The sequence below is a fragment of the Dipodomys spectabilis genome, unplaced genomic scaffold (genome assembly GCF_019054845.1).
Source record: "Dipodomys spectabilis isolate Male_0828 unplaced genomic scaffold, ASM1905484v1 ptg000119l, whole genome shotgun sequence".
NCBI lineage: Eukaryota > Metazoa > Chordata > Mammalia > Rodentia > Heteromyidae > Dipodomys > Dipodomys spectabilis.
Window position 1 is genome coordinate 966459 of NW_024870796.1, and position 16932 is coordinate 983390.

Below are 16932 nucleotides of genomic sequence, written 5' to 3' on the forward strand. Positions count from 1 at the left end.
GCATGCGTCACCAAGCCTGGCAGCTCAGTTCTAATGTTCTATATTCTGAACACTCTCTCTGTGTGTACTTATCTCCCGAGAGTAAGTTTTTAGAACTAAGTGAAATTTCTGGGCCAAAGTGTGCTAGCCTTGAAAACAACAACAACAGTTAACTCTCGAACAAATGCAGCAATGATACTCGCTGGACACTATGTTGAAAATATGTTTTGCAACTTGTGGGCGAGGATGGGAGGGAAAAACTGGGAGAAAGAGAGGGAAGGGGTGACATTGTCCAAAAAGAAATGGAGGGCTGGGAATGTGGCTTAGTGGTAGAATGCTTCCCTAGCATGCATGAAGCCCTGGGTTCGATTCCTCAGTACCACATAAACAAAAGAAGCCGGAAATGGCGCTGTGGCTCAAAGTAGTAGAGTGATAACTTTGAACAAAAGCAGCTCAGGGACAGGACCTGAGTTCAAGCCCCAGGACGGACCAAAAACAGGTACTCTTTACCTGACTTATGTACCCTCTGTACACCACCTTTATGATAACAATAAAACAATAAAACGAAGACCTCTTGCTTTGCAGAATGTTGCCAGAATGCTAAGCAGACAGTCACTCCTCTGTTTTCCCAGCAGTAGACAATCCGAAAATCATCCCTTCCCCTCTCACCGACCCAAATTCCCAGTCCAGAGCTCTCCTCTGCTCTCTGCAGATCCCAGTGAAAGACATAAATGCTTTTAGGTCCATGCCAATAGAGGCCACTGTTGCCAATATAAGTGTTTGGCTGCCACCTAGTGGTACAAAATGGATTTACACTACCCAGGATTTGATGGTTTTCATCCTCTTTCATCCATTTATCCTCAATCATCTTTTAACCCGATCTTTTATCCATCTGGCTGGCCTGGTCTGTAAAGCCCTATGTGACTTGGGCCTTATGTCAATATTCCTGAGCCCCATTTCATATCATACAGTCTATGGGTTTGTTAAGCCCACACCATTTCTTTTCTGTTCTGAAACACATCAATATTTTTTGGGTACATTTTTTTTCCTCCTCTGCTTGCGATTTTTTTTTTCCAGTTATGGTATGACAGGCTTTTTTTTTTTTATCATCATAAATATTCAAGTTCCACTCAACTTTTCAAAGACATCTCCCCCGGATTGTGTTAAAATATGCAGCCTCCGGCCTCCAGCCTCTTTTTGTCATTCCGCTCAGTTCCATTTCATTCAAAGTACTTAAGCCACCCGAAGAGTTCCCTGTTGGAGTTTCCCCTAGGCTTGTCTCTTCCTCCCATCAGGACGGAGCTCTGAGGACAGCTTGTGTCTCATGGTCCCTGCTGTGGGACGAATGATGCCGAATGTCTGTGCCTTTGGCTTGGCCTAGCAGGATTGCACCATGGTCTGAGGTCATGATTGGTTACACCTCTAGCCTGTCCCCCTGGTCTCTAAAACTGCCTTGAACCTAAAGTAGAGGGGGTGATCACTAGTCCTTTAATCATTACTTCCCAATATGGCCACATGGATAAAAACTCCATTCTGTCTAACTCTTCACCACTCCTTGCTCACTAAATTTCTGGGGTGTTTGTCCTGAAACTCTCACAACTCATCTGTGCACATTTCATTGGCCAGAGAGGACACAAGGCCACATCTGCACCCCCTTTCTTGTCCTCTGCTTGAGGGCCAAGCTGTTAGCATCTTCTTTCTTTTTTGCCAGTCTTAGGGTTTGAACTCAGGGCCTGGGTGCTATCCCTGAGCCTCTTTGTGCTCAAGGCTAGCACTCTGCCATTTGAGCCACAATGGCACTTCCAGCTTTTTCTGAATAGTTTATTGGAGATAAGAGTTTCCTGGACTTTTCTGTCAGGGGCTGGCTTCAAACCATGTTCCTCAAACCTCAGCCTCCTGAGTAGCTAGGATTACAGGTTTGAGCCACCAGTGCCTGACTTAGCATCCTGTTTCTTCTATGACAGACCCTTGACTAGGGCTGGTCTTTGTGGTCAAGACAAAGGAAGAGATGGGGACTAATAGCCGCAGTAGAAAAACAAAAGTAATTTTCAATGTCTGTGAGGAGTTCCATGGGTGCTTCTCAGACAGAAAGTTTCTTTCTTCTTTTTTGAGACAGGATCTCTATAGTCCAGGCCAGCCTAACACTCAACAGCCTTCTGCCTCAGCTCCTGGTAAGGACTTTTTCTTTTCTTCTTTTCAACCTCTGATTTAGTCAGTGTTGCAATACTGTGATAAAAGATCTGAGGCAATCAATAGAGGAAAAGGTTTACTTTGACTCAGGGTCACTTGGGTCTGTTGCTTTGGGCCTGTGGTGGGGCAGCACATCATGGTGAGAGAGCATGGTGGAGAGACTTGCTCACCTCATGGCAGCCAGGAAGCAGAGACAGAAAGGGGCGGGACAAGGAGGCCCACCCCCATGACCTCACTTCCTGCAGCTATTTCAAAGTATATGATTGTTTTCTTATTAATGTGACAGATTATATGAAGTAGGCTTTCTGAAGTTGAAAATTCTTACATTCCTAAGCTGCATTTTACTTGACTATGTTAATTTATAAGACAGGATAGTCTACCTTAAAAAAATTGTATCATGCTTATCATCACGGTACTAATGTGCACATCATGACTAATGTGCAGATTATGATGGCTTTTCTCTCTCTCTTTTTTTTTTTTTTGTTGGTTGTGGGGCTTGAACTCAGGGCCTGAATGCTGTCCCTAAGCCTCTTTGTGCTCAAGGCTAGTGTTCTACCACCTGAGACACTGTGCCACTTTTGGTTTTTGAGTGTTAATTGGAGAGAAGAGTCTCCTGGGGACTTTTTACCTGGGCCTGGCTTTGAATCGCGATCCTCAGATCTCAGCCTCCTGAGTAGCTAGGATTCTAGGCGTGAGCCACCAGTGCCCGGCTGCTGCTTTTCTCTTATTTTTTTTAATAATGTGACATTTCAAGAAGACTAGGAACATTGAAGAAATTAAAATTCTAGATAAATGTATGTAGTATATTAAATATACATTGATTCTGTTACATTTTATATCTATCATCATAAAAACCTATGGTTTTCTTCCTCTCTTCTCTCCATCTGTCTCTGTAAGGTCTTGGTATGTAACCCAGACTGGACTGGAACTCATGAGTATCCTACCTCTGCCTCCCAAGGCTGGGATGCCAGGCATAAACCACCATTCTCGGCATGGAATTCTGTTGCCTGCTCATATGAAGGCCGGCTGCAGGTCTGGGCTCCTTTCCCGTACATCTGTCTTTCATGGAGTGACTCAGCAGCCAGCTGCTTCGGGTTTTTGCTCTTCTCTATCTCTTCAAATAGCTGCAGAAGGAGAGAGAACATCTGGAGAGCGCTGAGCCAGGGTTGCTGGGAAGTGACCTGCCTCTTCCGTTCACAGCCCAGTGGCCAGGGGCAGTTGTATACAGCCCTCCACGTCCAGGGAAGGAATGGTAGGGCAGGGCAGGCAGACACAGGAGATGGAGAGAGATGGAGCCAGCCAAGGGGACAGCAGGAACTGAGGGATGGGGAGGAGAGGCGTGGTCAAGGTAGAGCAGAGAGGTGGTGATTGATGCCTCCCCCCTGAGTGTTGCAGGTGGAAGTGGGCAGGGCCTGGGAAGAGCTTTCATCAGAGCCAGGAGCAAGACCAAACCACAGCCTCTTTGCAGTGTGTGTGTGTGTGCGCGCGCCAGTATGGGGACTTGAACTCAGGACCTGAGTACTGTCCCTGAGCTTTTTCACTCAGAGCTGGCTACAGCTTGAGCCACAGCTCCACTTCTAACTTTTTTGATGGCTAACTGGAGACAAGAGTTACACAGACTTTCCTGCCGAGGCTGGCTTTGAACCTCCATCCTCAGATCTCAGCCTCCTGATTAGCTCTGATTACAGGTGGAAGCCACTGGTGCCAGCTTCTACACACTTTTGATGATAGCATAAAAGTACTATTTTATAACCTAGGCAATTTTTAATGATATTTTAGTGTTTCAAACAGTCAATGCCACAAATAACTAACATCCAATGTTTTTTTTTTTTTTTTCTGTCAGTCATGGGCGCTGTCCCTGAGCTCTTCATCATAAGGCCAGCACTCTACCACTTGAGCCACAGTGCCACTTCTGGTTTTCTGGTAGTTAATTGGAGATAAGAGTCTCACAGACTTTCCTGCCCCAGCTGACTTTGAACCATGGTCCTCATATCCTCCTGAGAAGCTAGTATTACAGGCATGAGCTACTGGCACTCGGCTCAATGTTAATTTTTGTAAATATAAGATTGCTAAAAGGGGGCTGGGAAGGTGGCTCAGTGGTAAAGTGCTTGCCTTGCATGCATGAGGCCCTGGGTTTGATTCCTCAGCACCACATAAGCAGAAAAAAACGGAAATGGCACTGTGGCTCAAGTGGTAGAGCGCTAGCCTTGAGCTGAAGAGCTAAGAGACAGTGCCAGGACCAGAGTTCAGGCCCATGACTGACCCCCCCCCCCCAAAAAAAAAAAAAAAGATTGCTAAGAGCTGGGCGCCAGTGGCTCACTTCTGTAATCCTAGCTGAGATCTGAGGATCACGGATCACAGTTCAAAGCCTGCCTGGGCAGGAAAGTCCCTGAGACTCTTATTTCCAATAAACCACTAGAAAACTGGAAATGGCTCTGTGGCTCAAGCAGTAGAGTGATTTGCTTGAGCAGAAGAGCTGAGGGATCGCGCCCAGGCCCAGAGTTCAAGCACCACGACCAAAAAAAACCAAAAACCAAAAACCAAAAAGCAATTGCTAAATCCCAGCAAGGTGTTAGTGGCTCACACTTGTAATCCTAGCTACTCAGGAGGCTGAAATCTGATGATTATGGTTCAAAGCCAGCCTGGGCAGGAAAATCCATAAGACACTTTTTTTTTTTTTGTCGGTCGTGGGGTTTGAACTCTGGGCCTGTGTGCTGTCCTTCAGCTCTTCAGCACAAGGTTAGCACTCTACCACTTGAGCCACAGCACCACTTCCAGTTTTCTGGTAATTAATTGGAGATAAGAGTCTCATGGACTTTCCTACAGGCTGGCTTTGAACCACGATGCTCAGATCTCAGCCTCCTGAGTAGCTAGGATTACAGGTGTGAGCCACCAACTCTTATTTCCAATAAACCACCAGAAAACCAGAAGTGGCACTGTGGCTCAAGTGGTAGAGCAGTTGCCTTGAGCTAATGAGCTCAGGGACAGCGTGCAGGCTAAGAGTTCAAGCCCCACAACCTCCCCCGGCCCCCCTGCCAAAATAAGATTATTAAATCCCTTGCTAGTAAAAAGGGAGCAAAGCTTCACCCCTGAGAGCCTTTATTGTAAAAGGGAGGTAGTGTCTGAGGTGCAAAAAGCTTCAGGAATGAAAGAATGGATTGTGTCCTGAGGACTGAGGCCTTGCAGAAGCTAAATGTATGTTTTCTTAATATATGTTTTCAGGATACTATAGGACACAGCACAGAGCCAGTACATTAGTAGAAGATGGGGACATTTATTTCCTTTCTTCCAAGTTACAAGTCCAAGTGTTCACTCAAAACACAAGTTTTGGTAACCAGGAGTCGCAATAATGAGAGTTACCACTAAGTGGCACCATGATACTTTCCAGAAGCTTTAGTTTACTATTTAAAAAAAAAAAAAGTGATTATTCTGTAAAGCAGTGGTTTTCAAAGTGTACCCCAAATTGTCTTCATAATGGTTGTAAGATGTCAGTTGCTTTTTATTTTCACTTGCATTCTCTTCTGAGCTGATGGTAAAATCAAGTCCAGCTCCACTAAACCATACATCTTTCTAAAGCATTGGCACATGGGACCGCACCATTCTTCTCGCTAATTAAGAAAATATATAGTTGTTTTCCAGAAAGAATATTATCAAGCTAACTTACAATGTATTTATCACTTCCTTCCTTCCTTGCTTGCTTTCTTTCTTCCTTCCTGCCTGCCTTTCTCGCCCCTCCCTCCACTTTCTTTCTCTCTCTCTTTCTTTTTTGTTGGTCATGGGGCTTGAACTCAGGGACTGGGCACTGTCCCAGAGCTCTTCTGCTCAAGGCTAGTGCTCTACCTCTTGAGTCATACTGTCACTTCCGGTTTTCTGGTGGTTAATTGGAGATAAGAGTCTCATGGACTACTGCAGGGCCTGGCTTTGAACCGCGATCCTCAGATCTCAGCTACAATTATAGGCACGAGTCTTCAGAGTCTCGCTCATCATTTTTGTTCTCATTTTTATACTTATTTATTCTTTACCAGTCCTGGGGCTTGAATTCAGGGCCTGGACACTGTCCCTCAGCTGCTTTTGCTCAAGGCTGGTACTCTACCACTTGAGCCACAGCACCACTTCGGGCTTTTTCTGTTTTATGTGGTACTGAAGAATGGAACCCAGGGCTTCATGCATGCTAAGCAAGCACTCTACCACTGAGCCACATTCCCAGTCCCCATCACTTTCATTTCAAAAAGTTTTTGAGCAATTTTAATTATTTTTCAAATATGTTTTTAACTGACAAATGAAAATGATATAGTTATGATGTACATACAACATGGCATTTTGAAATATTCCTGTATTGCAGAATGGCTGAATAGGATGTATTAATTTATGCAGTTACCTCACATACTTATCCCTGTTTTTGTGATGAGGATAATTAGACTTTACTCTCAGTACCTTTTTGTTGTTGTTGTTGTTGGTCGTGGGCTTGAACTCTGGGCCTGGGTGCTGTCCCTGTGCTCTTCAGCTCAAGGCTAGCACTCCACCGCTTGAGCCACAGTGCCACTTCCAGTCTTTAATGGTTTATTGGAGATAAGTGTCTCACATGGATTTTCCTGACCAGGTTGCCCTGAACCATGATCCTCAGATCTCAGCCTCCTGAGAGCTAGGATTACAGGCGTGAGCCACTGGACCCCAGCTGAGTACCTTTTTTTTTTCCTGGCATTTAAACCTGGGATTTAAACTTAGGTCTTTGAACTTGGCTAGGCAAGTGTTCTACTTTTCTTTTTCTTTCTTTTGTTGGTTGTAGGGCTTGAACTCTGGGCCTGAGCTCTGACCCTGAGCTCTTCAGCTCAAGGCTAGCATTCTCCCTCTTGAGCAACAGTGCCACTTCCAGTTTTCTGTTGGTTAATTGCAGATAAGAGTCTCACGGGCTGGGCACTGGTGGCTCATGTGTATAATCCTAGCTATTCAGGAGGCTGAGATCTGAGGATCGTGGTTCAAAGCCAGCCTGAGCAGGAAAGTCTGTGTGGCTCTTATCTCTAATAAACCACTAGAAAACTGCAAGTGGCATTGTAGCTCAAGCAGTAGAGTGTTCACCTTGAGCTGAAGAGCGGAGGGACCGCGCCCAAGCGCAGAGTTCAAGCCCCACAACCGACAGAAAAAAAAAAAACTCTCATGGACTTTCCTGCCTGACTGGCTTTGAACTGTGATCCTCAGATCTCAGCTTCTTGAGTAGCTAGGATGACAGGCATGAGCCACCAGCGCCGGTGTGTTCTACTTCTTGAATCATGCCTTCAGACCTTTATAACTTTTTAGTTATTTTTTTGTAGGGTGTTGCATTTTTGCACAGGTTGGCCTTGAGTGGGATTATCCTATACTTCCATGTCGCTGGGATTACTTTTTTTTGTTGTTGGTCATAGATCTTGAACTCTGGGCCTGGGCGCTGTCCCTGAGCTCTTCAGCTCAAGGCTAGCTCTCTACCACTTGAGTCACAGTGCAACTTCCAGTTTTCTGGTGGTTTATTGGAAATAAGAGTCGCACTGACTTTCCTTGCCCAGGCTGGCTTTGAACCTCAATCCTTAGATCTCAGCCTCCTGAGTAGCTAGGATTACAGGTGTGAGCCACCAGCGCCCAGGTGTTTGTTGAGATGGGAAACTCAATAACGTTTTGCTTGGATTGGACTTGAACTTTGATCTTTTCCATGTCTACTTCCCAAGCATCTAGGATTACAGATTGTAGCTACTGTTAGCAATTTTCGAATATACGTTATTATAACTTTTTTTTTTTGGTTGTGGGTCTTGAACTCTGGGCCTGGCCACTATCCCTGAGCTCTTCAGCTCAAGGTGAGTGCTCTACCACTTGAGCCACAATGCCACTTCAGGTTTTTCTGGTGGTTAATTGAAGATAAGTTTCATGGACTTTCCTGCCTGTGCTGGCTTTGAACCTGGATCCTCAGATCTCAGCCTCCTGAGTAGCTATAATTACAGGTGTGAGCCACCAGCACCCAGTTAAATTATTTTCTTGTTATGGGCATTTGAGTTATTTTTGTCTTTTGCTATGGCAAATACAGTTGTAATGAACATTCTTGTACAATTGTTTATGTGGATTTATGTCATTTTGGGGTTAATATCTATAAGGTAGAATTTCTGAGTCACAGTTAAAGAACAGTTAATATTATAAGAAACTGCCAAAACATTTCACCACGCTCAAGTTGTGTATGCTCCTTCCATTAACGGATGACAGCTCCAGTTGTTCTCTGCCTAGAAAATAATTGATACTGTCAGACAGACTTTTTTTTGGACCAATCTTGGGCCTTGAACTCTGGGCCTGGGCACTGTCCCTGAATTCTTCAGCTCAAGGCAAACCACTCTACCACTTGAGCCACAGCACCGCTTCCAGTTTTTTTTTTTTTTTTTCCTGGTGGTTAATGGACTTTTCTTGCCCAGGCTGCCTTTGAACTGCAATCCTCAGATCTCAGCCTCCTGAGTAGCTAGGATGACAGATGTGAGCCACCAGCGCCCAGCACTGAGCTTCTTTTTGCTCAAGGCTAGCTCTCTATCACTTGAGCTACGGTGCCACTTCCCGCTTTTTCTATTTATGTGGTACTGAGGAATTGAACCCAGGGCTTCATGCATGCTAAGCAAGCACTCTACCACTGAGCCACATTCCCAGTCCCATCAGACTTTTTTTTTTTTTGGTCGGCCGTGGGGCTTGAACTCTGGGCCTGGGCGCTGTCCCTCAGCTCTTCAGCTCAAGGTGAGTGCTCTACCACTTGAGCTACAGCGCCACTTCCCAGACTTTTTTAAAGATGATCTTACTGAAGGTGTGTAGCATTTCCTCAGTTTTACTTTGCACATGTGTTTAATTTCATTGGGGTTTATTTTTATTTATTTACAGATTATACTTTGCCTTGTCTTAGGAATGATTTCAGATACTTAGTTTTGTTTTATCCTTTTCTGTATGGTCTCAAATCATATCACAATTTATTATTATTATTGTTATCATCATCATCATCATCATCATCAGTAGTAGTTGTATTTTGCCAGTACTGGGCTTTTTTTTTTTTTTTGTCGGTTGTGGGGCTTGAACTCTGGGCTTAGGCGCTATCCTTCAGCTCTTCAGCTCAACGTGAGCGCTCTACCGCTTGAGCCACAGCACCACTTCTGGTTTTCTAGTAGTTTATTGGAGACAAGAGTCTCACGGACTTTCCTGCCCAGGCTGGCTTTGAACTGTGATCCTCAGAGCTCAGCCTCAGTACTGGGCTTTGAAGACAGAACCTTGAACTTGCTCAACCCCCTCCATTATGGCTAGCACTTTATCCCTTGAGCCATGCCTCCAGTCTGACTTTTCTGCTGGTCCTTAGGAGTGGATCTTTCTTCCCCAGATGGCTTCAAACTGTGATCCTCTGGATCTCAGCCTCCTGAGTAGCGAGATCACAGGTGCAAGTCAACAACACTTGGCTTCACGATGTATTTTATTTTTGAAGTATTTACAAGATGTTGGAGTATCTTCTTCCATTTGGCTGCTTACCACTCAAGAAGGTGAGAGAATTGCATGCCTTCCTGGTGGCTATGTTAGGCAGGAGAGTGTGGAGATTTGGCCCGTGGCCCTTTGGGTCAGAAGTCTGGGGTTGAAGCCCGCTACTACGCAGTCTTATTCTGGGATGGTGAACCCATCTCTCACAGTGTGGGGAGTGCTGGAAGAGGACACAGAGGTAAAGATCTTCGAGGATGAAGTGTTGAGTAAAGACTTCTGTCTCCTGTAAACCACAACACCACTGAGCAAAAAATAAACAAACAAAGCCTCTTTTCTTCTATCCAGGGTGACTGCTTTATCATCAATAGCCAGGAGCCAAGTGACTGGGTCAGTGGATGCCAGCATTTGAAGAATCTGGATAGCTCTTTCCAAATTGCTGTCTGCAAGCTTTCCCTCTACCTCCCCCACCTCCCGCCCCACAGTCTTTTAGAGTTTCTATGTCTCCCCATTCTGGACAGCATTCCTAGAAAGCAGTGGATGTCAACAATGGGATGCTCTGCTTCTAGCAAGAGCACACATGAGACAGTGAGGCTTAGGAGTTTCCTCTCATACCTACTGCAGTGGCGCCTGCCACCTGCTCTCCAGGTATCAGCTAGCTACTGCCACAGTTAATGCTGCGTAACAAACATTCCCCCTGCCAACCTCAGAGACTTCCAGTAAGAAGCATCATTGTCTTCTCATCTCCAGTTCATCTGTGAGTGATAACAGTACCTAGTATCCAGTACTCAGTACCCAGAGGGTACTTCTGACCACATAAATACACCTCAGGCTTTTGTGGGTGACATCGCTCCTGACATCCCATTGGCCAAGCCCACAGTCAAAGGGCCAAGAAATTGTATCCTACACACCCACCCACACCCACAGTGAGGGTACAGCAAGAGTGTAGGTTCTGGAACCAAGAGTTCTTTTTTTTTTGTCCGGTCATGGGGCCTGGACTCTGGGCCTGGGCACTGTCTCTCAGCTCTTCAGCTCAAGGCTAGCACTCTACCACTTGAGCCACAGCGCCACTTCCGGCTTTTTTTACTTTTTTACTTATGTGGTGCTGGGGAATTGAACTCAGGGCCTCATGCATGCAAGGCAAGCGCTCTACCACTGAGCCACCTTCCCAGCCCATGGAGCCAAGAGTTCTGTCTACCATGTTTCCTGTTGTCCTGAGTTACCAGGAAGTAGTTCTCCTTTTCCTGGGATTTGAACTCAGTACCCTGTGCCTGTTGGACAGGTACTCTGCTACCTGAGCCAAGCCCTCAGCCCTTTTTTCTGCTTTAGTTATTTTTCAGGTGGGATCTCTATTTTTGTCTGGGCCTTCATTTAGACATTGTTCCTCCTGCTTATGCTTATGCTGTGTAGGGATTACAGGAGTGAGCCACTTGGTCTGGTCATAAAAAGGTGCTTAATAGCCAGGTGCCAGTGGCTCATGCCTGTAATCCTAGCTACTCAGGAGGCTGAGATCTGAGGATCGAGGTGCAAAGCTAGTTTGGGAAGGAGTTCATGAGACTCATTTCCAATAAACCACCAGAAAGCTGGAAGTGGCGCTGTGGCTCCAAGTGGTAGAGGACTAGCCTTGAGTGAGAAAGTTCAGGGACAGCACCCAGGCCCTGAGTTCAAGGTGCTTCAATAGACTTGAAGGAACAAGAAGATGCCTGTGTTTAACTTAGTCTGTTTTCTACTGAGATGGTCCCTGACCTTACAATGGCTTGACTTTAATGATGATTATAATCTTTTTTTCACTAGAAAGCATCTTCAGATTTGGACTTTGGGTCTTTTCCTTGGCTCCAGCTAGCTGTTGTAATCCTGTGCTGGGCAGTGGTGGTAACAGCAGCTCACAGACAGCTCACAGACTCTGTGACCAACAGTGTGTGTGTGTAGCCACCAAGCAGTCCGTGGTACACTGCGGCTAAGCCCCGCCGTCGGGGTGGTGTGAATTCAAGACATTTGTGACTCAGTGATCTTTTCCATGCATGCATTTCATCAAGATCTAACCTCACCGTGGGGCTGGGAGTGAGCTGCGTGAGGAATTCGGCTTTTCCTACGCAGATACTCAGTAGTACTCTTAGGAGAGTCTGACTAAGCTGGGGGTGTCAAGTTCAGTGGCAGAGTGCGAGCCTAATGTGTGGAAAGCCCTGTGTGTTTGTCTTCCATGTGTATACAAGCAGACAGACAGAGAGACAGACAGAAAGACAGACAGAGCTGGATCTAGTTTTCTCTGAATAGTTCCTGACCATATATCATCTATCTTCTACCCAAACAGCTCTCCAGCTACCCTGATCTTGATGTATTATAGTCTAGACCATCTCTCCATCTTCCTTCCTTCCTTCCTTCCTTCCTTCCTTCCTTCCTTCCTTCCTTCCTTCCTTCCTTCCTTCCTTCCTTCCCCCCTCCCTCCCTCCCTCCTTCCCTCCCTCCTTCTCTCCTCCTTCTGTTTTTCGAAGTCAGTACCTGACACTTTCACTCAATGGCTAGTGCTCTACCAACTGAGCCATGCCTCCAGCCTCCTCTCCATCTTTCCCTGGAAGACTTCCCAGATATGGAATCTCTTATCACCTGACCTTTCTTGTTTTTCTCTCATGCTCTTGGTGGGCTTTTCCTTCCACCCTTCTGCACCCTTAGCGCCTCTTCTATGTAGAGAAGGCTTCTCTATCATTTCTGGGGTTTGTGGTTAGAAGGGAGGTCAAATGGGGTGCTCCATCCTCCTTCTGGCTGTCATCTACATCTCTGAGCAAAACAACTAAGTTTGGAAGTTTGGAACTAACGGCATTAGGGCTGAGAGATTTCTTAATGTAAATATATTTCAGCAGAGTTAATGAAAACTTGGAGTGCTTACAAAGTTGGCTATATTACATGTGTGACAAATTATATATAACTAGATTTCATTTCCTGGTTTTTTTTTTCCCCTTCTCTCCCTCCTTTTTTTTTTGTCTTTTAATCAGTAAAAGGAAAAAAAATGGCAAGAAAACCAAGTCTCCTGTATCATCGTTACATGGTTGAGAGACTAATGCATATTTAAACACTTCAACATTGGCTGTAAGAAGGAATAAAACTTTACCAAAAATCTCCCCCTCCCCTTCCCCGGAAGTACAAAGTTCCAACAAGTGCTCAGTTCCTCTTTCAGAGCTGGTACAGGCTCGGGCTCCGGTGGGCGGGGCTGTGGCTATGGTGTTAGCAGCCCGGGTGCAATCTTGCGCTTCACTCATTACCATGGTGACTCTCGTTAAATAAAGTGAACAGTTCTGAGCACGTGCCTGGCTCCTGATTTTGCCATTTTCATCTGAGGCTGTCAGTTTGTACCAGACAACCGCTATTTATCCAATCAACCCTTATCAAAGACCTACTACATTTTGGATCTCAGGGACACAAAGATGGACAGGACCGGATACTATGCCTCAGGAAGGCTTTCTAGAGGAAGAAGACTCTCTCTCTCTCTCTGTATATATATATATATATATATATATATATATATATATACACACACACATATATATATTCAACTTTACATGTTTTTATGAAGTTACTAACTTAAAAAAAAAAGTTCGAGGCTTGCATAATCCCTTTTCAAAATCACGTTTAATTTTCCAGCGGGAGATACATTACATAATTCAGCAACCAAAAATGATACCGGGAGACATTTCTATCCAAATCTAGTTTTCCTCCACCTTGCTCTCTAGGTAAACTCTTCTAGAGTTTTCTCATACAATTTCATATGACTATGCTTTTCATTTTCCCCCTTTCTGCAGAGAGGAGCATGTGATGAATTGATCAAACAGGTCCAGGAGATTGATTTCCATCACCCACAGCCACCTTCCTTGTTTAACAGCTCCAAATATCTCACAGTGTAGATGGATTGTAGTACAACAACCAGCTCCTTAGCTGGGCACCAGTGGCTCAGGCCTGTACTCCTTAGCCTGAGATCTGAGGACTGTGGTTCAAAGTCCCCTGGGTAGGAAAGTCCAGGAGACTCTTTTCTCCAATTAGCCATCAAAAAGCCACAGGTGGAGGTGTGGCTCAAGTGGTAGTGTGCCAGCCTGGAGTGAAAAGGCTAAGTGAGGGTGTAAGACCCTGAGTTCAGGCTCTAATACCCACCCTACCATGCACATACACACATACACACACACACCAGCCCATTAACCTTTCTATCATCACAAGGAATGTCCCAGTGCACAGTCTAACACGCATCCCCTTGTGTGTGTGTGCATGGATATTTGCTGGACCCAAGGGCTCATGCATCTAGAATTTTTCCAGATTTTGCCCGCCGTGTCTTCATGGGCATTCTACCATCTTACCATTCTTAGCCAGGAAAGTTTTTCTCCTGGTGAGAATAGTTCTAATGGTTTCTTATTTTCTAGCATCAATGTACACTTGCATCTCTTCTCTACAGTGCAGCGCTGCTTGGTTTTGAGTATCATCATATCTGTTAGCACAAGAGAAGTCACCCCTAAGTAGATAATTAATTTCTTTCCTTCCTTCCTTCCTTCCTTTCTTCCTTCCTTCCTTCTTTCCCTCCCTCCCTCTCTCCCTCCCTTCCTTCCTTCCTTCCTTCCTTCCTTCCTTCCTTCCTTCCTTCCTTCCTTCCTTCCTTTCTTCTTTCCTTCCTTCCTTCCTTCCTTCCTTCCTTCCTTCTCTTTCATTGTGTGCTGGTCCTAGGGCTTGAACTCAGGGTGGTGTTACTGAGCTTTTATGTTCAAGGTCAGTGGTCTACCACTTAAGCCAAAGGTCCACTGGCTTTGAACCGCAATTCCCAGATCTCAGCCTCCTGAGTAGCTAAGATTAATGATGTGAGCCACCATTGGTCATCTCTTCTTTTCCTTCATTCATTTGTATCTTCCTTTGTTTGTTCACTCGTTCCTCCTTTCCTTCCTCAGGTTGAACTCAGGGCTTGGGCACTGTTCCTGAGCTTTTTGTTTTTGCTCAATGTTGATGCTCTACCACTTGAGCCATTGCCCTACTTCTGACTTTTTGGTAGTTAATTAGAGATAAGAGTCGCACAGATTTTTCTGTCTGGGCTAGGTTTGGATCAAAATCTTCAGCTCTCAGCCTCCTGAGCAGCTAGGACTACAGGCATGATTTTTAACATGGGTGGCATGTGCAGAACGAGAAAGAGATGACAGTAAGACCAGACCTCAGTCCTTACACTTGTCTACTGTGGCCTGACCATATAATAAGCATGGATGGTTGCTGGATAGAAAGGAAGAGAGGGGCATGGGGGGTGGGGGGGTAGCAGTCCTGAGCCAGGTGGGACCCTGGGACATTGCTCTGTTAGGCTTTGTGGCTGGAAAGGTGGGAAGGCCACATTCCCACAGGGTTCCTCCAGAGCCAGCTTTATTGTCATTCAAATGTACAGTAAGGCAACACTTTGGATCCCAGGGTGGCTGGTACCCCCTGCACCCCCCATCCTGTCACGCTGCTCTTTGCCACTTTTTAAGTGACAAGCAGTCCTTGAGGGGGGTAGGGGACACGACCCTGTCCAGGACACCGTGAGGAAGATCTGCCAGCCCCGTGTTGTCCCACAGACTTGGCCTTGCGCAGCGCGGCTGTCTGGCTCCTGGAGGGGGCCAGGCGCCGGCGGTGCTGAGCTCGGTTTCCATGGCAGTGGCCCTGGGGCCGGCGGAGATGCGCAGCCAGGTGGCTGGCGCTGGCTCACCTGCTTTGCAGTTGGCAGCTTGGGGTACGGAGGAGGAGGCTGGAGCCCCTCCCCTCCTTCCTCCCGCCTCCCTCAGTTCCTGGGGTTTATTCCACTGTCTTTGGTTACTCCCTTTATGAGCCTGATCTCTGTGGGAGAGAAGTTGGAAAGTTCTGGAATTATAAAGAGTGCTACTTTATCTCGCAGAGGATAGAATGGCAGCCATGGAAAAGTACCCAGAACAGACTGGCGCTCAAGACCAAGCTGCCTGTAAAAGGAGGCTTTCAACACCCGAAAAGCAGATAGCAACTCTTACACACCCCCCCCCCCAACAACACATCCACTACACACAAAGGACCTCAGGTTGCTCCATGGGACCTTTGGTACTAAGCTGTGGACCGAGGGTCTGGCCACCGTGGTTTGCTCTGATTTGTTCAGTGATGCTGGTGTAGTCATGGTTTTATGATTTTGTATCCTGTATTAGGAATCTAGAGTCGTGGGGGTGGGGCAGAGTTGCTCAAAGCCACCAGGCTCAAGTTGGAAGTCAGGTTCAAGTTCCCCACAGAATGCTTCCTCAGCCAGTGCAGTTTGTTGGCAGTGTTGCTGGGTACACGGCTCTCAGCACTCAGTCCTCAGCACGCCGGTGGGTGCTGGCAGACCCCCATGCTATGTGCCTAAGGAACGATGCTTGGGGGAGCTTCACCGCAGAGCTGAAAACAGAACAGCCAGGGTCAGGGGCTTGGGCTGTGGCTGCACTGAGGAGGTAGGTAGGCCTTCTGGACCTGGGGGTGGGAGCAGAAACAAGCCCCCACTCCACTCCTTTTTTTGTTTTTAGGTCCAAGACTGGAACTTGAACTTGGCACCTGCCTCTTTCAATCATTAGCTAAGTGCTCTACCAACCAAGCCAAACCCCAGCCCATCCTACCCTTTTTTTTTTTTTGCCAGTCCTAGGGCTTGAACTCAGAGCCTGGGCACTGTCCCTGAGCTTCTTTGTGCTCAAGGCTAGCACTCTACCACTTGAGCCACAGCGCCACTTCTGGCTTTTTCTGTTTATATGGTACTGAGGAATCAAACCCAGGGCTTCATGTCTGCTAGGCAAGCACTCTAGCACTAAGCCACCTTCTCAGACCCCTACCCCTACTCTTGACTCCCCAATATGATGATGCAGGAGCCTGAAGCCACAGGTTCTATTTCGACTCAGTGAACAATCACACAATGGAACTTAGTTTAGTGTCAATAAAATGCTTTCGTTCACAAGAAATACATAGAAAACTCAATTCAGGACAACCTGTGAGTCAGAAGCAGAATGCATTTTCTCAAGGGAACAAAATGTTCTTTGTGCTTGTGTGGACACATTTCTTTGGTCCCCTAGTATGACCAGTCAAAAGAGCAAGTTTGTGGTCATCTTAGAGGAAGTGGCAGGGCGGGACTTGCACACCCATCATATGCTTAGCTTGCACCGCATCCTAGTGTGTACCCTGATGAATGCCACTGCTGCGGTGACAATGTAGTCTGTCCCTTGCAAAATTCAGGTTGGAGCTGAGCACCGGTGACTCAACGCCTGTCATCCTAGCTACTCAGGAGGCTGAGATCTGATGATTGAGGTTCAAAGCCAGCCCTGGGAAGAAAATCCG